The sequence below is a fragment of the Ambystoma mexicanum genome, chromosome 5q, assembly GCF_040938575.1.
Source record: "Ambystoma mexicanum isolate Mex_15411 chromosome 5q, UKY_AmexF1_1, whole genome shotgun sequence".
Classification (NCBI taxonomy): domain Eukaryota; kingdom Metazoa; phylum Chordata; class Amphibia; order Caudata; family Ambystomatidae; genus Ambystoma; species Ambystoma mexicanum.
This window is the reverse complement of record NC_090933.1, coordinates 405,324,220-405,344,048: the sequence shown is the minus strand read 5'-3', so window position 1 is coordinate 405,344,048 and position 19,829 is coordinate 405,324,220. Positions and strand designations below refer to the sequence as shown.

Sequence of the window (19,829 nt, the reverse complement as noted above, 5' to 3'; positions counted from 1 at the left end):
ATTATTTGGTCTTGGAGGTTTTCCGAGATGACAATCCCATCCTCGTCGCCATTGTTGAATCCGCGCTTGCGGTATATACATAAAGCAAGTAATCAAGACATACATCAATGAGGATGCAGCAGCCAGGCTACAGATCTTTTGCCAGCTCGGCTCATGTTTGACCCTTAGAGTTAGAGGCAAGCAAGAGCTTCTGTATGTGCAAGTCTTGTTGCATTAACACGAACGCACAAATCAACATCCGTGTGCTCTCTCTGCTTGGATTCTTAACAACAACAAAAAAGCACAGCAACTACACATTTAATCTCCATTTCAATCTTGACATATATTGCATTGTATTAAATGCCTACTTGACACAACCCAACATTGCGTAAACACCTGCATATAACGCAGCAATAATAGTACAGTTTAATTGAGGACGATTAGGGCAAAGTGGAGGTGAACATGCAGGCACTTTGCCAGCAGTCTCGGTTTCTGTCTGAGATCTCTGATCTTGGTGAAAGAACGCCACTCCTCCAATGCCTGCTCAGACAGTTCACTATCCCAGGGTTTCCACTGTATATATTTTAATGGATGAACGTCTGAGTCACCGTTGCCCGACGTGAACCTATGGTGGATGCCGACGTTGTGACCTCAGGGAGTTTGCAGACGTAGCATGCGCCGCGAGTTCAAGCCCCGGGCCCCCCTCTGCAATGCCCCATTAGCGCGAGTGACATGGAAGGGCTTGGCGTGGACTTCCCCGCAGCCATTCACATCCTGCGAACGTTTCCCAGTGCGTTGACCTGCTGCGTACGCCTCCCTCCGACAGCGCGGGAGGAGGGAGGGGGCGAAGGCGGAACCAAAGTTGACAGAGGGCTCGGTATGTTGGATGCCTCTTTCATGCCTCGTTAATAAAATGTTTATGCGTGTCACGGAAAGAGCGAACTGCATATTTTCAGACATTTGTTGCCTCGCCGCAGGAATCCAAGTCTTTCAAAAATGGATTTATCTGCGTTGCAGATAAAACCAAATTCCCACATGTAATCCTTTCCGTGGCTGTGTTGATTTAGTGAGCCCCGGGGCAATGCTTGATAAGTCAAATTACATGGACTAATCACAGTTAAAAACAAAACACGGCTACTACAGAAGTGCGTGCCGCTGGATGGTAAAAAAGTCAATGTTGCTCTTATATGAGGCGTGCTACGTAATCTCTCTCCGACACGCGTGAGGAGTGTTCTGACCCCATGACAGACATGAAGTCATGGAAACCCTCGGCGGACGTGTTGGTACTATGCATAGCAGTGACCTTACCACGAGAAAAAAAGAATCCTGCTAGCGTTTAAACCAATATACTGTTGTTTATGCCACTAACAACACAGGCAATACTTTTTTAAAGAGATTCATAGAAATATTTAACAATTTGATTGGACTTTGGAAGTAGCAAGGGGTGAAGATTATAGTCGCGCATACTTAGTTGGCAGGCACGTGATGAAAACATTAGTGTTTAATAAAAATGAACATATTGTACAGTGATTCATTTCAAGTCAGCGTGTCAAAAGATGTGTATGCATGCCCCTAAACTCCATTTCCCCCTTGCACAAGGAGTATGGGATGGGGTTAATAATGACTTATTTTAAACTGAATACAAAGATGACTCCAACAGGAGGGCTAAGCAGGAACTCAGGGGACCTCATTTTCTATGGTGGCGTAACGTGAATGGAAGACGTTGAACCCTTGAGTAAGGCTTGGACGCCTTCCATTCACACCACGCCACATTTTCAATTATTTCTACAGTAGGGGTTGGAGCCGAATATGGCATGTGTCATGTGCCAGTGACACGTGCCACTGCATGTCACTACTACAAGTGACACGTGCCACTGGCAAGTGACACGTGCTACTGGCAGGTGCCACATGCCAGGCCCCACAAATATCAGATGTACCTCATATTTGTTTGTTTTTCAAATTATAATCCTCTTTTTTAAAAATAAAAACGTGAACCTCCAATTTAAAAAAAAAAAAATGACAAGTTCCTTGTTGAATTCGATCACAAGACCTCGGTGTTGAAACTAGCTCTTTCTCCACTAGACTATCACGCTTGTGGCAGGAATTTATTTTCTCTAACTTAAACTAAGTAACACCTGTCACATGCCAGGCAAAACAAATAGATGTCCCGCGTGTCACTTCCACGGCAAAACAAATAGATGTCCCAATGTCGCTTCGTTTTTAAAATGTAATCCTCTGTTTTCAAAATAAAAATGGGAAGCTCCAATTAATTATAATCCTATTTTAAAAATAAAAATGGAAAGCTCTTAAGGGGATTTGATCACAAGCCTTCCCGATGTCGGGGCTAGCTCCTTAACCACCAGACCAACACATCCCGTGGAAATCAGTTGTTCAGACACTAGTGTGAACTTTCATGTGTTTTAGTGATGGTCCCTTTTCTAGTTTGAGTTGGATTCGTAAACTGCACATGCAATTATGAGTCCTTCAAATTCTTCCTCTAACGTGAACGGTCACATGGTTCAGTGATGGTCCCTTTTCTATTTTGAGTTACATCTTTAAACAAACTGCACGTGCTATTCTGAAAGTTTGCAGGATCGAAACAATTTAATGTAAGTATTTGCATCTTGTGCTTTTCTTGAATAGTACTAAACTTAAAAAACAGTTCAATCCTAAATCTGTTATTGTTTAATGCTTTAAATGTCAATTGTATTGTGTACATTTTTTCAAAAACAGTATGCTAGCAATATTAAAGTGTGTGTTGTACATTAATTCATGCATTTCACACTTGACTGTACGAACTATGAAAAGTACAAAACAACCATATCCTACTGATAATATTTATAACTTTTATTTCTGAGTATATGCATGATCATGAAAACATCATTTACAAATGTTGCTAAATATTCAGATTTAGTTTAAACAGCCCTTAGATATAACACATTCAAGCTTTCCCCATGAAAGTTTTCAGAGCCTCTCGAAAGGTCATATAATGTGATGTAATTTGTCATTTGTATAGCCCTGCCTTTTCACAAATGGTGAACGCCCCTGATGGAGCAGAGTCCTAGGTATGAGACATTTGTTCTGATGATTTTAGAATGGTTTTGTGTATTATGGTCAATACAAAGTAGGATAGGGGTAGTCAAGTCCCTACTACCTACCAATATCAAGGTGGCATGTGGATGGGTGCAGTACGATCATCGGTATAGTATGCAGGCGCGGCAGATTCATTATGTGTCCATCCAGACTGAATTTTTGTCGTAAGTGAAAGCTGTATTTTTATGGCAGATATGCTGTGTGTTGTGTCTTAAGAGTGGTGTGTGTTGGCAGATGTGTGTGAGTTGGTGGCGTTGCCATCGGTTATTTTCCATGAGCATGGAATGTGATACCTACCCTTGTGTTTCGGCTGTTTTCCTGGTTTCGCAAATGTTGCCTGCATTCTGTCCTGTTTTCTGCTGGACTTTATTTTCTCTGTCGCCTGTTACAATTTATTTGCAGGTTCATTGCTGCCCTGGCTTACCTCAGAGGTGGTTGAATAACTGTTGTGGAGGGCCCCACCAATAAAGTACGCCACACCAAGAAGAAACTTCGAGGAGGTTTAGTTCAAGAGACAGGGTAAGACAAACCCAGCCTGGAAGCCAGACACAAACTCCCTGCAGAGCTTCAACCTCCAACCCCCCACCATTCCACATTCCGAATCATATTACAATAGAAATCAATGTAAAAGAACTATATACGGCATGTTTACATGGAGAGATCCACATAGGTTGGATCCTCTCCTAACACTAACCCAATGTGAATCATGGACTGGTTGCCTGATTGCAAGTTTTTTTTGGGTTGGTAATTGATGAGGTTCTTTTGGAGGTATTCTGGGCCTGTCTTGTGGAGGGCATGGTGGGTGATGCTCATTGTTTTAAAGTGGCTTGTCACCCTATAGAAAGCCAGGGAGGGCACGGTCAGTGGGCGTCATGTGTTCTCTTTGGCCAAGGTCCAGTAGGAGCGTAGCTGCAGTGTTTTGGGGGATGACCAAGGGGTGGTTTGGGGGAAGAGAGCTATCTTCCCGCAAATTATATCTGTTTTTCCTGCCTTGAGTAGGAGGTGTTTGCTGGATGTCTGTAGATGAGTAAAAACTGTGTGTAAGATATGGGTTGATGGGAAATGTCACAAGGAAGGATTTGCAGTCTGTGTTCCAGGCTTGTTTTGTGGAGTGTGAAATGAAGAGGTTTGGTTTGTGGAGGATGCAATCCAGCCTGCTCTGCTAGTTCTGTTATGGCTGCTGTGTGTAGCCTGGGGGAATGCCTAGTGTGCGATGGATGAGAAGACATCAGAGAACCAGGTTTCTGTGATGAAAGTGAAGTCTGGACTTTCCGAGGGAATTAAGTTGTATATGATGTGTTTCTTTTTGCCAGCAGATTTTGTGTTAATGGGTATGCATGAAAGTAAGCAGGGGACAAGTGGTCTTTGCCCCGGAGATGTGGGCCAAATAGGGCTTGTGGGGGTGGGTGTGGAGGGCAGGGAAGGGAATACCCTGGTTGTGCCCCAGTAGGGGTGGGTGGGTGCAGAGCAAATAAAGGAGCAGGGTATGAAATTTGTGGAGGATGGATCCATCCTTCTGAAAACAGTGTATCACTTATGTTACAGTTTTCTTTGGAGTGTAAAGGTCGGAAATAGGTTTTGGGCACAGGGCATTTAACTATTTGCTTTTGATTGACATTCTAACATCATCCTTATTGTTATTTGATACAGGGAAACCCCTCTTAGTTTTAGGGACAGATAGGGTTTTTTGTAATTCTTTTGGTAAATATGAGTTTAGGCCAACAAACATGCCACCTTTTTGGCCCGCTTCTACTTCTACTACCTAACAGTTCTTAAATATTTTTGCACTTTTGGTCAGTTAGGGTTTCTATCGCACAGAGGAACAGACATCATCAATCAGTATAATGATCTTATTAGCACTTTTCAGGTGACTACACCAAGTAATTATTTCCAAGTACCTACAGTAATCCATTGAGTGAGTGTTTTTTGAAGTCTTCCTAAATATATTAATTCCCACCCAGTGCCTAATTACTCTGTTACCTTTATGTTATTATTTAATGAATATTTCTTTATACGTCTTCCCTAAAATTAAGTGTGCAGTGAAGCAATGATTGATTGCAATTGTTTCCCCAAATGTTGATATATTCATACATACTTTAACCAAAACATGTGAGGGGTGGGACATTATGAAATGATGTTAACCACTGACATTGCTCTGTGCAACTTTCCACACCATATATTAAGCATGTGTTCACTGTTGCAAAAAGGAACCAGCTATATTTACATTTGCTTTGGTCCTACCATTAATGTAAGCGGTGCAGCCTGAATTGCAGACCACCCCTCTGCACAGAAATGTAATCAATCCCACACATGTTTCAGCCCAGATGTGGGTCCAGAACATGTTGTGCCTAGAGACCCATGTAATACCTTGCTGATGACGCAGAATGAGTCTGAAATATGTCTGTGGTTGCTTGTTGTCAATGGATTTTAAAAATGTGTCCTGGATAGACTTCCCCTTTTTTGTGGAGAAATATTTTATTTGTACATGTTTTTCTCCCCTTCTGTAAAGGCTTGGCAAACCGAAGAATGATTGCCTAGAGTGTTTCCTCGAGCAATGCCAGAGGTTACGATTAATTCAAAAACTTTTAGCAATCACTCATTTGCTCTATTTATACATTAAATCCCATAATGTACTTGAAAAGCAATGAAAAGAAAACAGTCTTTTCGTTCGTAAATATAATACACCGCTGTACTAGATGTCCCACGTTGCATTCTGTATGATTTGAAACATGATCACATTTTAACAAAGTGTTTTCTAGGGCTACACATATATTGTGCACTGGCTGAAGTATTCTTAGTAATATTTACTCATAATTTTAACTAGCATTTGTCCACAATGCTAAATGGCTAGGAACGTAGGCAAGTACCAATACGGTACCCTTTTTTTGGGCACATAGTACTACAATTATTTAATTACAAAAACAGGTTTTATGGCACAATCCATTTGGTATTTAAGATTCAAACCTTTTTCCGGGATCTGTGCAGATACAAAGTAGTGTTGCTAGCACGTGACAAAGGAACACCACCAAAAGGAAAAAGGTACTCTCCCTCTTTCTTAGAAAATGCTAATCCCCTCCAAGCAGGTGTTGTGGATGCTACACATGCCTTGCTCCGTTTTTCCTAAATCATCTATTTGTTATACAGAACATATTTGACTAGATTATTTCTGTAGTGCATCTGAAAGAATGGATAGCTTTAAATAACTCATTCCAAATGTGTTGTTAAGATTATAGAGGAAGAGTCACATGGTTTTTCAAGGCTAAGCTTTGAATTTGACACCACGCTTAATTATTTGTCCAAAACAAATTATTAAAGAACGGCTCTCATAGAAGAATAGATGCCACTAAATATCTCATGCTATATTTACTACTTTTGTCTTTCTTTGCATGCCAAAGGCCTAAAACATCATCAATGCCTCCATCAGTCTTCAGAAGGCGGATTGTAGTTAATAAGGCAAGGGTTCTAGTGTGTTCCTTTTAGGCCCTATAGAGGTGCTTTTGCAAAGTTAAAAGGAAATGCTGCATTGGCAATGCACATGAATTATAGGTTTAATTTTATTTAGATTTGTATTCATGGTGTTTTCTTTTTCTTATTTAATTATATTTTAAATATTGCATGTCATTCACAGATCAACAGATAAAAAAAGAAACATGAAGTTTGGATTTTCAGACCAACATGATTTCATCTTCATCTGCAGCAAAAGCGACATCTGCACATTTTGCAAGAAGAAAGTACAATGTACTGAGCAACATCTAATTACTCAACATTGGAAATTAGCAGTGCTCTTTACCAATGGTTCAGAAGGTATAGTATTGCAACAGATTACATTTTCATAACATTTATTGTGGGTCTGTTTTGACATCACACATTATTCACTCTCTGTAATATTTTTTAAAATAAAACAGATCCATCTTTATCCCTCCTCTGATCTGTCTCATTTTCCACCCCCCTGGAGACTAAGGTCTGTAGATTCCACACTTGGTCGCAGTGCGCCATTCCTGAGGCAACCCTTACCATTGTTATCCCATTAGTAACAAAACTCTATAAATAGCATAACACATCAAGGTGTTTTCTTCATTATTGCTGTTTGTGTATTTTTATATCACAATATGCTCTTCTCTATGTCATGAAGTCCAATGGTAAGTCTAGGAGGGTATTGTGAGGTAGCCACAGGTGCCAAGTGACCACTCCTGCTATGGATGCTTAGTATGTAAGAGGTGTGTAGTGTATCTAATGCCCTATCCCACCACTATCCTGCACCCTTAATAGATTCTCCCAATATTGGTATGACAGCAACTTTCTCAGCACCTTTGTCATACAACTGTCCAAAATAGTCATACCATACATGCATAATGGGCCACCCATCTCCCAAAGAGAGTGTTTTAGGACAATCATACCTCTATGCCTGATAGTACTAAACAATGTCTCGCTTTCCGGGTTTTCCCCAAAGCCCTTTTTTTTCTCCAAAACACCTGCTTTATCGTTGTCTCTGGTGGATGTCTGTCTGTTCAATTTGTTCATGTCTTCCATAACCTTTTAGGCTCTCACAGATGTGCATACATCTGTTTGGCCCTCTCAGCGGCATTACCTCTTCGGGAGAATCTTCTCTCCTTTTTCAACCCTGCTCGTCAGCTGATGCACCTTTCATGCGCCGATAGGGGAACCAATCACTGCTGCGGTCTGGACTCCGTTTTTGTAACGGGCCCCAGGGCCACCACGACTTCTGTGTGGATGCCGCACCGAGCGGGCCTTTGCTTTAGCATCTCCGTCTCACTCTCTCTACTTTGGCCTAATTTCCATTCAGGACGCCAGTCTTCTAGTATCTTGCTAGTGATCATCTCACGTCCCGTGCTAACGCCGGGTCCGCATCTAGTTTGGCTCTGCCCCTCCATGACATCCTCTCGTCGTAGGATTACCTCTGCATAGGATTCTCTCTCTCTCTCTCTCTTTTGAGTTATGTACTGTGAAGAACTCATGGTGACAACTAGTAAGACAGAACACAAGTGATCACAGTTGAAGGGTGTTTATTGAACAATGAAAGTGGTGTGATGGTTGGAAAAACACCTAATCTAAACATAAATCTAAGATGGGAACAAGTGTCGACCATCAAATGACAAATAACGCAGTCCTAGTGGTGTTGTGTCAAATCAAAGTGGCCTATACTGAGAAACCTATTGCCAAACCTCACAACTAATACCAAAAGGGTGTGTGAGATAGTTCTCATCAAAAGAAACAAGTGTTCTCAAAATGATACATCAGTATGCGGTGGCTTGCGTCTCCCTTTCCCATGTTTTAGACAGGGAATAAGATGGCAGCTTGCAGTACAGTACATTCTCGGGATTCTCTGTCATGAGATGAAAGTTCCAATGGCTGTTCTCAGGACTGTCGATTTCCAAGTATCGTTTCATTTGAAAGTCTAATGCCTTCAGGGTTTGATGTATTCAAACAACAAAAACAAAACTTCCTTTAACAAATAAAAGTTTGTTTAACAAATAAAAGTGTGTTCTCAATATACACTGGGTGATGGGCTCACCCCTGGGTCCCCCTCTTGTGGGCTGGCCCTTCTCAATTGTAATCCGAGATTCAGATACGGTGGCAACTTCACCCCTTTGTCTGCCTCTTCTGGGCTGACCCATTCACAATTGTATTTCTTTGTATCTCTTATTCTTTTCTCATTAAACTTTGGATGATAGCTTCACTCCTTGGATCTCCCTCGTTCGGGCTCGGGCATCTCTCAACTTCCATTGCTGACTTTAGCTTCACCCCGGATCTCTCTCGTCCAGGCTCGGACTCTTCTTAGTTTCTTAATCTTTGTCAAACAGTTCAGTGGACCTCCTTTTTTTTGGGTTCACTTTAACACTCTGTTTCTCGGGACTTTTAGACTTTGTCCCCCTCCTCCGGCATCCCCCCTCCGTGTTCATTATTGCCTTTTCAAAACTTTCTACTGGTTTGAAATGTTTGCAGGATTCACGTTCCTTTCCTTCATTCACAATTCGGGACTCACTTCCCTTACTTTTAGCCAACTTACGAATCAAAGTCTTTCGATTATACGGGGCTTTTGCTCAACCCTCACGTATGACCACTTTCTTTTTGTGGCCTTCCTATGGCCTTCTGGTTTCTGTAGCTCTATTCTAGCGGGGAGTAAACAGCACTTCTCGAGTTAGCACCCACATGGTGCTGGTTTCCCTCTTCAGCTGGTCTCCCCTTAACCACCTTTTACAGTTCAATCACAATTCAATTTAATATGCTTCAACTTGCCACTTGTCGCTTTTCACTCAACACAGCCAGGTGCTTATCGATTCTCCCCTCGACTCACCAGCTGTGTTGCACCGCTTGGTTTCGGCTTTCATTGAGTCAAGGACGGTACCACAGGCGCGGGAGCTTCCCTTGCTCCTGGTTATCGCCATAAGTTTGCCCTGTGTACCGTTCACATCTGTTTCAGGACAAGTCAGTGAAGGTTCTGTGGGTCTGGAACGAAAAGTGCAAGTTTACCTTCTGCCTCGCCACCCTCTCGCTTTCTGCCACCTTTCTCCTTGGTTTGAACATCCGTGTGTTAGCCGTCTCGTCGTGATGTCTGCTAGGCTTGTCTTTCTCGCCTTGCTTGTACTGCACTCTTCTGCTCCACCTTTCATCCCTGTTGGTAAAAGGAAGGGCCATCAGGTGTGTGTGGTTCAAGTTAATCTCCTGACTTTGCCTGACCCTCTGGTTGGGACCTGCCAGGTACACAGGTTTAACATTACAAGTCTGTTGTATGTCACACTGGGATGAAAGGTTCAGAGTGGAAAAGGAGGGTGGTATGGTACCTGCGTGTCCTACGGGGTATGATAGGGAAGGTTTGCAAATTGGACAAAAATGACCCGGATATAGAACAGCACATAGGAAATTGTGGGAATGATAGTACTCTGTTCCAGGAGATTGGGATTTTCCGGAAACAATAATCAGAAGGACGGGATTGGCTGGGCTGGGGAAATGAACAAAGGGGATTGTGGGAATCGTAGTGTTTTGTCAATGCAGTATACTGGGGTTTCGGGAAATAATAATTAGAGGAATGTGAAGGAAAATGATGGGGAGCATTTGAATAGGGAACAGGAAAGCAAGGATTCCTAGAAATATTGTTTCTGAATACAACAGGGTTTGTAATATATTCAACAGAGGTGGAGGGGATGATGGATTCTCGAAAGGTAATTTTATCGGGTGGAAGGTAGGTCAATTTACTACAGCCCATAAAAGCCTCGGGGACCTTGTGGTCCTCGTCCCTTTCTCCGGTATAATACCGCATCTCACCTGGGGCATTTCCCAGAGTATAACCCTGGGATCCCCTACCCAGATGACCCTCCCCCACTGGTCGACCCCCAGGAACTTATCCAGCAGCGATGGCCGTGTCCTGGCCACCTGAATAAGGGATTCCCGGGGTCTAACTGGGAGAATACCCAGGGATTCTCACAGTATGTCATGACAATCAAAAGGGGATTGTTGCTACTCTTTAACTGTTTAGTGCAGCATTACCTGAAGCCAAAGCGATTGAAGAAAGGTAACTATTTGTAGAGTCCAAAACAGAAGTAACAACAGTCTTCCCAATTCACATGTAGGCACACATTGTACTCTGTGCAGGGAATTGCTTACATGAATGTGTGTGCTTGTCCCCAAAAGGGGAGTCACTCTTAGTGTGGTCGCAATTTCCCTGCCTCCTAAAGTGGGTCTTGCTTAGTCTGCTTACATCACTAGCTTTAAAGGTGGTGGCTCCCCTCTGCAGAAAATGGACGAATAGTCCACATTCATCACAGCAGGTGCTCTCTTTGCTTTTGTCGTGTGTGTGTGTGTGTATTTACATGTTGTACATGCTGTGTACAGTTACAATGGTACACATCTGTTGTATGCCTACCTGATTGATCCTGTTTCCATAGTCATTGATGAATGACTCCTTTCTGTATGCACTCACATGTTGTGCCTGCATTGAGTAGACACTTTTGGCTGCATGCCATACATGCTTTCTTTTTTGTCATGGGCTTGTCAAATGCATTTGTCGCACAAGTATCACAACCCCTCTGTAAGCCAGTCAACCGCTCCATTTCAATAATTGGCTGCACCTTTTCCTCCTCTGCTCTCCAGATGGTAGCTGTTTCCCATTTGTCAGAGTTCAGTGCCTCTTGGTCCTTTTAAATCTGCTAGCCCCTTTTACGCTTCATATTTGTCCACTGCTTGTGTAGGTGTATCCTGTCTCGTGTCATGGTGCTACCGCTTTAACAGCTGCGCGATATTGATCATACACAACCACATCCAGTATTGTGTATTAAAAGACTAAATCCCCCTTCCATTTTTTCGAGAGTTACAGAAGGACTGTGGCACCAATGAGTATCAACAAGTACTGAAACCATTATACCTATTCCTCTTTTTTTTCCAAATCACATCATTGAAAAGCAATTTTTTATTTTAATCAACTATGTCTCGCTGTGTTTATATTGTTTTCGTAATGCACATGTATTATTTTAAATTCTACAGATGGATACATAATTCCTTGCAATTGTCCACAATTACAACTACAGACAAAAAATCGAAACCATTGGCACTGTCCTATTTGCTTTATCCTAATAACCCGCTCATTCAACTTTAGAAACCACTTGCAAACAAAACATGGTAAGTTTTTTTTAATATATACTAAGCATTATTGATTAAATAAAAAATACTGCTTCATTTATTACATTACATTCTATCAAATAGATTCAACAAATGTAATCAGCTGTTATTGTTCAAGTGTAAAACTCACTTTATTACATGTTTTTTTCTGCTAACAATATCAATATGTTATCTCAAATTGCAATAAGTTCCATATTATACTGCATCTGCATTTGGCAAAGTCATTGATGACAAGTGAGAAAGCAGTTTTTGCATCCGCAAATATATGCCAGCATACCAGTGTGGGTGGCAGCGGCAGCCCCCCAGCTCCCAGGGTCGTCCTTGTCCCATTTGTAACCCTTAAGCATGAGAATTGGTTAATGAGCTTGATGATTTAAGCCAAGCTCCTGAGCGTAATGTTTATATATTAGCACCATAAAGTACTTATCTGTTGCCATGAAAGATTCAAAAATATAATTATAGCCAAATTAAGCGGTTGCAGTCTTTCTGAAACTTGTTTACAGTTTGTTACATTATAATCTATATACTGTATACTATATATGTAACTACATTATTTTTTGTGGGGAGTGTTGCTTTTAATTCAATATGATGTCGGGAAGTACAGTTTGTTGTCAAGTGGCTTTTAGATTTTTTATATTAACTAAATATATATTGTAGGAAATACAAAACAGAAATGTAACTTCTGTTCACGAAGAGAGTAAACTGAGCAATGTGGTGTTAAAGTCAACTGAGGATGCAGTAGGAAATAGACCAACTTTAATTGCTCAAGCAGAATTAATTTTGCAACCACTGAAAGAAGAGAGGAAGCCAAAAATAGTATCTGGCACTGAATGTATGGCAGCTGCACACATGGCCTGCATTTATCAAGAAAATAAAACTTCAAAAAATAAGTAAGACATTTATTAAATCAGAATTCCTATTAATGTAAGTAGTGTAAATATTTTCATTAGGTGACTTTTGAGAGAAATTAAAGTGTACTATATGATATATTTTAGAACAACAAAAGGTTTTCGAAAATGTAATGTGCATCAAGTGATGTTATGTTAATTAGCTTTCATACTGTGCACCTCACCACCTTAGGGTCTTAAAGCATTGCAACCTTGTCAGTGTGAATGAACTATGTCACCGCCCAGGGCGCAAAGCATACCGTGGTCTGTGGGGTGAGAAGGAAATGAGGATACAGGCAAGAAGGAATTGGAAACAGTGGGGTAAAGTCGATGATAAACCATAAGACAAAGGTGACAAAGGGAAGGGAGGATAACATGGGCAATGGCTGGAAGCACTAGCTGGGATGCATGTACCATAGGATGGGTTTGGATCGATATGGAGATGAAAAAACGTAAGGAACTATCCATAATGGTCAAATCCTGATGTGAAATACATTGTTAGCTACCGAAGGTAACCTTGGTAGAGAGGTTGCATTGCATGTAATGTTATCCAACATGCTGTTGTTCAAGGTTTATACTACTATGGTGCATGTTCACAGGTGCTTGATGTACAAATGTTATCCTTTGTAATACCATTGCTAAATACTATGTAAAATACATTTGGAATTGACTTCAAATGTTGCACATTATACCAGTAATGGTTGATGGTTAACTTATATTTTTCTATGTATTTCCATGTGTAGGTCATTGTACCCCAAAGAACAAACACTTCAGTGGATTGAATGCGAGAAGTGCAAAAAGTGGTTGCATTTGGACTGTACAGATTTAGCAGTAACTGGGAATATTTTGGACATGAAATTTCACTGTGGTTGTCACAAAAAATTTCCATTACCATTGGAGAGGTTAATATTGCGGTATAATATTATATTGTGTAAACATATATATATATTGATGTATCAAAATGGTGATGTTTGTTGATATTTACATGGCCCATTTCTGAGGTGTTGCAAACAGATATGGATAAAGGAAAGAAGACCCATTTTTTCATTATCCGTTCGATCACAACATAATCTTTGTGGTGTATACATATGTATATATTGTACAAGAATGTCTAAAATAATGAGCTGAAAATAATGTGGGTGCTACAGCTTGAATAGTTTAGTAAAGAGACAAGATGCATGCAGGACACAAATTGATCACAAACCTTAATTAAAACTGAAGTACAGGTAATTGACCTGTTTAGTCTTGGTAAACCAAACAGTAAGCAATTACAGACAAAACTGCGGATAATGGAATACTTTTAAAGTATGACACGGTTAACTGTGCCATGTCATGCATTAATAATGACACGTTTTCTATCCTGTGCTTTGTCAGAAATGGAATTACAAAAGATGAAGACATTTGAACAGAAGAGCTACTAAGTTATTTTTTATAAAGTAGTTACACCATAAGTTGAATTCAGTTCTTATTTGGCACTTTATGCTTTGCAGTGCTGCGAAGACAAGTGTCACTCACCGGGTGGTAATCCTGGTGATACTGCAGAACCTGGCCCGTGACTTGATAGTAGAGCCCTTAGTTAGACCTAAACCAAGGGCCTCCTCTCTGTTGAGGGAAAATAACTCTATTTAGCAATATGTCCCAAGACTGTTCAGAACAGACAGTGAAGGAGACCGATCGCTCAAAAGAGCGGGAACACACACCGCTATAGACACCGGCTGTAAAGGAAACAACAAGGTTTTACTATCAGGTAATGATAATGGGTAAAACAGAGATATATCACAAATAATAATACCTGCACTAAATAGCAGCTAAATCTTCTATGTAACCTGACCCTGGGGACAGAGATAACAATGAGAAAGTGGTAAGCTCAACTAAACAGAACAGGGTCAATGAATGTCTGGTAACTAGGAATGAGCCTATAGTCTTACCGTGTGAAAGGCGTATGAAGAATTTAAGAAGGATATGAGAAAGTCCACAACGACTGGTGCAAAACAACAAATAGGTAAGGTTAGTAAGGGGACTAACCCTGACGGCACGCGGATCACACTAGAGTCGGGGTGGTGCACGTCCCTGCAGAGCGTTCTCGTGCACGAGGAAAAGGTAAGTATCAGGCGGGTAAGAGAACACAACCAGACTTATAGGTGACAAGGATAACAGTAAAGTAAAGTGTAAACACGGAAAGAAAGTATGAGGTTACCCAGGTAAAGAAATACTTGCGATGTGGCAGAAACCGCAGCAGAGAAGGAATGTCCAAAGCCAATCCGTTTAACAACTCAGGTCCGGTACACAGGAAGGAGAGACCAGTGACAAATGCAGATTCAAGGAGAGTAGTCCATGGGCAGGCTGAAGGTCCGGTACACAGGAAGGAGAGACCGGTGACAAATGCAGATTCGAGGAGAGTAGTCCGTAGGCAGGCTGAAGGTTCGGTACACAGGAAGACTGATTATAACAAGGAAGTCCAAAAGGTGAGAAAAGGACTACCGCGGTTATGGAACAACCGGGAACTTGTAAAGAAGGAGGAACCAGTTACGGAATCCTCAATAGCAGGCAAAGTTTACTACAAGGAAACAAGGTTCTGAACAAAACCACTGTAATAACTTTGATAGGAAGCAAACTTCTGCATTACGTAGAACGTAAAATACGAGTCAATGCGAGGCTCCATGTTTCCCATTGGATGAAACAACCCGGAAGCGCAAGAATGATGGGAAACGTAGTTCTTCCACATTACAACGCATATTGCTGTAACCTCCAGCTTCTATGAAATGGGGCCGCAAAGCGCTGTATTCTGTGAGATAGAAATGTGCCATGTCTGGCTGAACGCCTCCGGACATGATAACGGGTAAGTGTTGATGTCCCAGGAGGTGATCCCAGGAGGGGCCGGCGCTCCCCATATCATAACAACAAGCTTGTTGGCCATGTGCTATTGTCCCAGCGCAGTTAAATTGTTTAGCATTGACATGGCATTGGTGGTACAAACTGATTCTAGTGCGATGTAACAAATAGTATGTAAATATTTTATTTAACCATTAAATGTGGATGATAATTCATGGTATTAGATCACCGTTTGTATGGATTACAAAGAGAGAAGAGAATTATTAAGAATAAAGTTCATAGTGAAATGTCTTTCGAACCCTGGACATACTAATGTAAACATATATGGAATATGTACTTGCTTTAAAGCTTGTAGCTGGAATCTGATTATTGAAATGCATTTATCTATCACTATGAAATAAGAAATGTCTCAGAAATATATTGATTTGCAAATTCAATTTTTCAAGGCTAAAAGAAAAACTTGAAAATGAAGGCATAAAGAATTTACTGAACAAAGATGAAATAAAGGCATGTATAAAAGAATTGTCATATTCATTGCTTAAGTATTGCAATTGTTTGAAAAGTGTACTGTAAATGTTGATTAAAAGTAAAAATAAGATAGTTATTTTCTACATGCAAAGAAATGTAATTTACTGATATAGTAGATTTTAATTATTTTAAAAAAGAATTAATCTCAATATGATAGCTGTATTTCACACTTCCTTGAACATTAATATTTTGGGAGGACAAGCAAAACAGTCAGTCCTCAATGTTTTCACAGCAATTACATGGATCTAGTCTTTTCTTACCAATTGTTCTAAACAAATCAGTGTCGGTCCCTACTTATCTCAAGCGCATGCCATGAGATGTGATGTCTAACAGGGTTAAAACCTTTCTACCATCCACAAATTGATCTTTTACATGAAACTGAGGTATCCTTATTTAATAATGCAATAACCTGATTATGGTTGACTTAAAAGGGGGTGATGAAACCACCTGTCAAAATACTGACTAGTCTCTGCTATAGAGTGAAGCACTCTAACTCATTAAAGATCAATAAAAGCAAATCCAAAATGTTTGCGGAAAATGAAAAGCCTAAAAGTTGAAGAACCCTCTGCTGGACAACCTCCTTGGGTAACTTGCGAAAACAGAAATGTGTTGTTAAGAACCTAGGTATTTATATTGATTTTAAGCTACTTTAAAGAGTCAAACCTCATCAATAACTAAATTATGCTTCACGTTAATAGGAAACATCTGATATATCCTTCAGTTTCTATCTCTTTTTTCTCTCTCTCCAGTTAATGGTTATAAACTCCATCTGCTCTCATGTGGAATATGGAAACTCCTGCTACCTTGGGGTTCCCAAAATACGCTATCACTCTACTTCAGAGAATGCAAAACAGAGCTGCAAGATTGATAATTAAACTTAATAAAGATGACCATGCCAATCAAGCGCCACATAATATTACACATGAACAAAATATGATTTTCTAATACATTGCAGTACAATTTGTATCGGAGACTGTGAAATAATGATATTGCTGGTTGTGAAAACCACAGTCTGTTTTGTTAATGAATGTTTATGAAGAATACAGGTATATTTAAATTGCAAACTGAGGTAGACCACCTCTTAATGTGATGACAAATGATGGGGGTGTAGACTGTGAATGATAACTGTTAACAAATGTGAAACCTAACCAAAATTCTATGTTCTTTTATCTTAAACAGGAACATGCATCTAATATTATCAAAGGTAGAAAGAAATCAAACCGAATGTTTCTCTTCTCAAATCCAACATATATGCCAAAATTAAAACAGGAACTGAAAATGAGGATGACTATATTCAGCGAAAGTGATGTGAGTAAAAAACGTTATTGTTTTGAAAAACCCTTTGTCTTGTAATTGTTAAAATAACCCCTAACTGAGAATTAGTTAAATGTCCTATATTTTATTGTAGACAAGAAGTTTGATGGAAGCAATTAAAAAAGCTCTGACATTTTCATTGTCCTGTAGAAATACATCACTCATGGTCGATGTGTTAATACCAGAGGTAAGATGATACATGAATGTAAAATAATTAACCACAGCTTTTTATTAAAAAACTGTCAAAGCTTTCTTAAAAAATGCCTAGGATGATTGGGATGGTGCCGTGTGTGGGCAGTTACCTGCTGTATTGTTTTATCCCAACCGAGAGAGGAGTTGCCTCCCCCAATTCCATTCAGGTGCCTAGGAGAGCCTATTTCAGCTATTGAGTTACTGGTACCTGCCAAGACTGATAAACAATCATTTGGCATAGATAAGTTCCCTGTATTGATGTATGCCAGAAATGTAATGCTCATCTCCTTGACTCCATCAGTACTACAAAAACAATTCCATTTACATTTGATGGCCATGGACTGATGCTGAATCGTTCAAAAACAAAGTGCATGGTGTTTAGGCCACCAAGAAGCAAGTACGTGAAGCAAACCATTCAGATCGAGGGAAATACAATCAAACAGGTCAAATCCTTTGACTGTTTCTGCCTGAGGCTCACACACTGGAAAGTAGTTCAGCCAGACTGAGAAAGCTATTTTTAGGCAGATACAGCTAAACCATAAAAAGGGTTATGGGTGGCAGCCCTTAGGCCTGTAATTGATATCTATAAGCTCCCTTGGTGTAAGCATGTGAAAAACTGCTTAATTGAACTAGGCTGCCAGCAGCTTTGGACAAACTCACATAACATCATTCGGCAGGGATAGACGAACAATGACACATGAAATCCACCAGAAGACACAGGAGGATGTTATTGCCATGGGAGAGGGATTCCGCTCAATAGGTTTGTACTGGGACTCAAATTGTCCAATGGTTATGAACAGTTTCTGGACTGACATGGTCCTGAGTTAGCAAGGGCGCTCTTGGTTAGATTTACATGTGAAAATGTACCACTAGCTTTGAGTACTCACTGCTGGGGATTGAAAATGACAGATGCATATCCTGAATGCACAAATATCAGAGAGGTAGGGTTGAAAGACTGGCTGCATAACGCTGCTATGTTCTAGGCCGCTTTGTTGATCTCAAGCCGCCCCTTTGCACTTTTGAGGGACATGTGCACCAACCACCCCACTGTGCTGACACCGACGACACACTCCCATCCACACCCATGCCATGCCGCCAACCTCCAAAGACAATTACCTGTTTTAAGCCAGCACTCCGTTGTGGACGCATGTCACACTCTTGTCTGTCTGTGAGTCTTTTCATGGCATTGTTGTGAGTGTTGCACTTCCCCTAGCAGTCTGCAGGCCATATTCAGGTTATTTGTATGTTTACAATGTTTATTTATTTATTTATTTATTTATTTATTCAAATTTGTAGAGCGCACGTCAGCCCGGGGGCATCGTGTCGCTTGTTACAGACAATGTCTTAGTTACATAGGATACAATATTTGCATACAAATACAATATTTACAGTAGACATGTACACATTAGCTATGCAGTATATTTACATGGAATCCTCAGGGTTTCATGTTATTTTGCAAGGAATGCGGTTTTCAGTTTCCTGCGAAAAATAGGGAGTGAGTTTTCGGCTCTGATGTTTGCAGGAAGAGCGTTCCAGGTCTTGGCTACAATGTAGGGGAAACCTAGACCTCCGGCTTTGGCTTTTTTGATGCGTGGGATGCAGAGTAGGTTGGAGTATTTCGTTGTGGTGGGACGGGAGGAGGATGGTTTGAAGATGGTTTCTGATAGATAGGACGGGGCGGAGAGGGAGAGGCATTTGTGAGTGAGTGTGAGGATTTTGAGAGTGATCCGCTCTTTGACCGGGAGCCATTGGGCTGAGTGCCTGGCATGGGTGATATGCTCTCTTCTTGGGATACTAAGAGCGGCCCGGAGAGCATTGTTCTGTGCTATCATGTTGCACAATTGATGATCAGTTAAAGTAATAGTGACCGAAATGTGGCATTTTGTTTACTTTTTTGCAGATGACAATCAAAATTCTCCAAAAATGTGAAGGACTGAACCGCTATGAAGCTGAACGTATGCTGATCTGTGGATGCACTTTAATTTGTGGAGAAGACGAATAAAAAGAAAAGTAGTAAAAGAAGTTACTATTTATTATTGGTAGCACAGTTTAATTAGACCTTTGCAGGTCAAGTGGTGGTATGTAAACCATTGACTAAGCTGTGATGGTCATGCTCTGCTGAGACGACATTAATAAACGTGATATATTTACATTCTACTTAATGTTTTTACGGTTCATTTGCACTATCATTGCACTATTATATTTGTTATATTTATTTAAATAATAATTATTGTACATTACATTGAGTTGTCATAAGATGTGAGAGTCATGCTCTCGTGAAAATAAATATTTAAAATTGGGGTGTCATGTATATAATGTATATATATACATATATATAGATATATATATACATATATAATTGTTAAATAC

The 19,829-nt window shown here is 40.4% G+C and overlaps 1 long non-coding RNA gene across 1 annotated transcript; it reads left to right on the top strand.

Moving 5' to 3' along the window:
* Window positions 1-3,472: 3,472 nt before the first annotated feature.
* Window positions 3,473-19,616, top strand: LOC138498586 (uncharacterized). The gene is made up of 3 exons (XR_011278766.1): window positions 3,473-3,591; window positions 6,701-6,876; window positions 19,360-19,616. It is a non-coding gene; the product is annotated as an uncharacterized lncRNA (long non-coding RNA).
* Window positions 19,617-19,829: the final 213 nt, after the last annotated feature.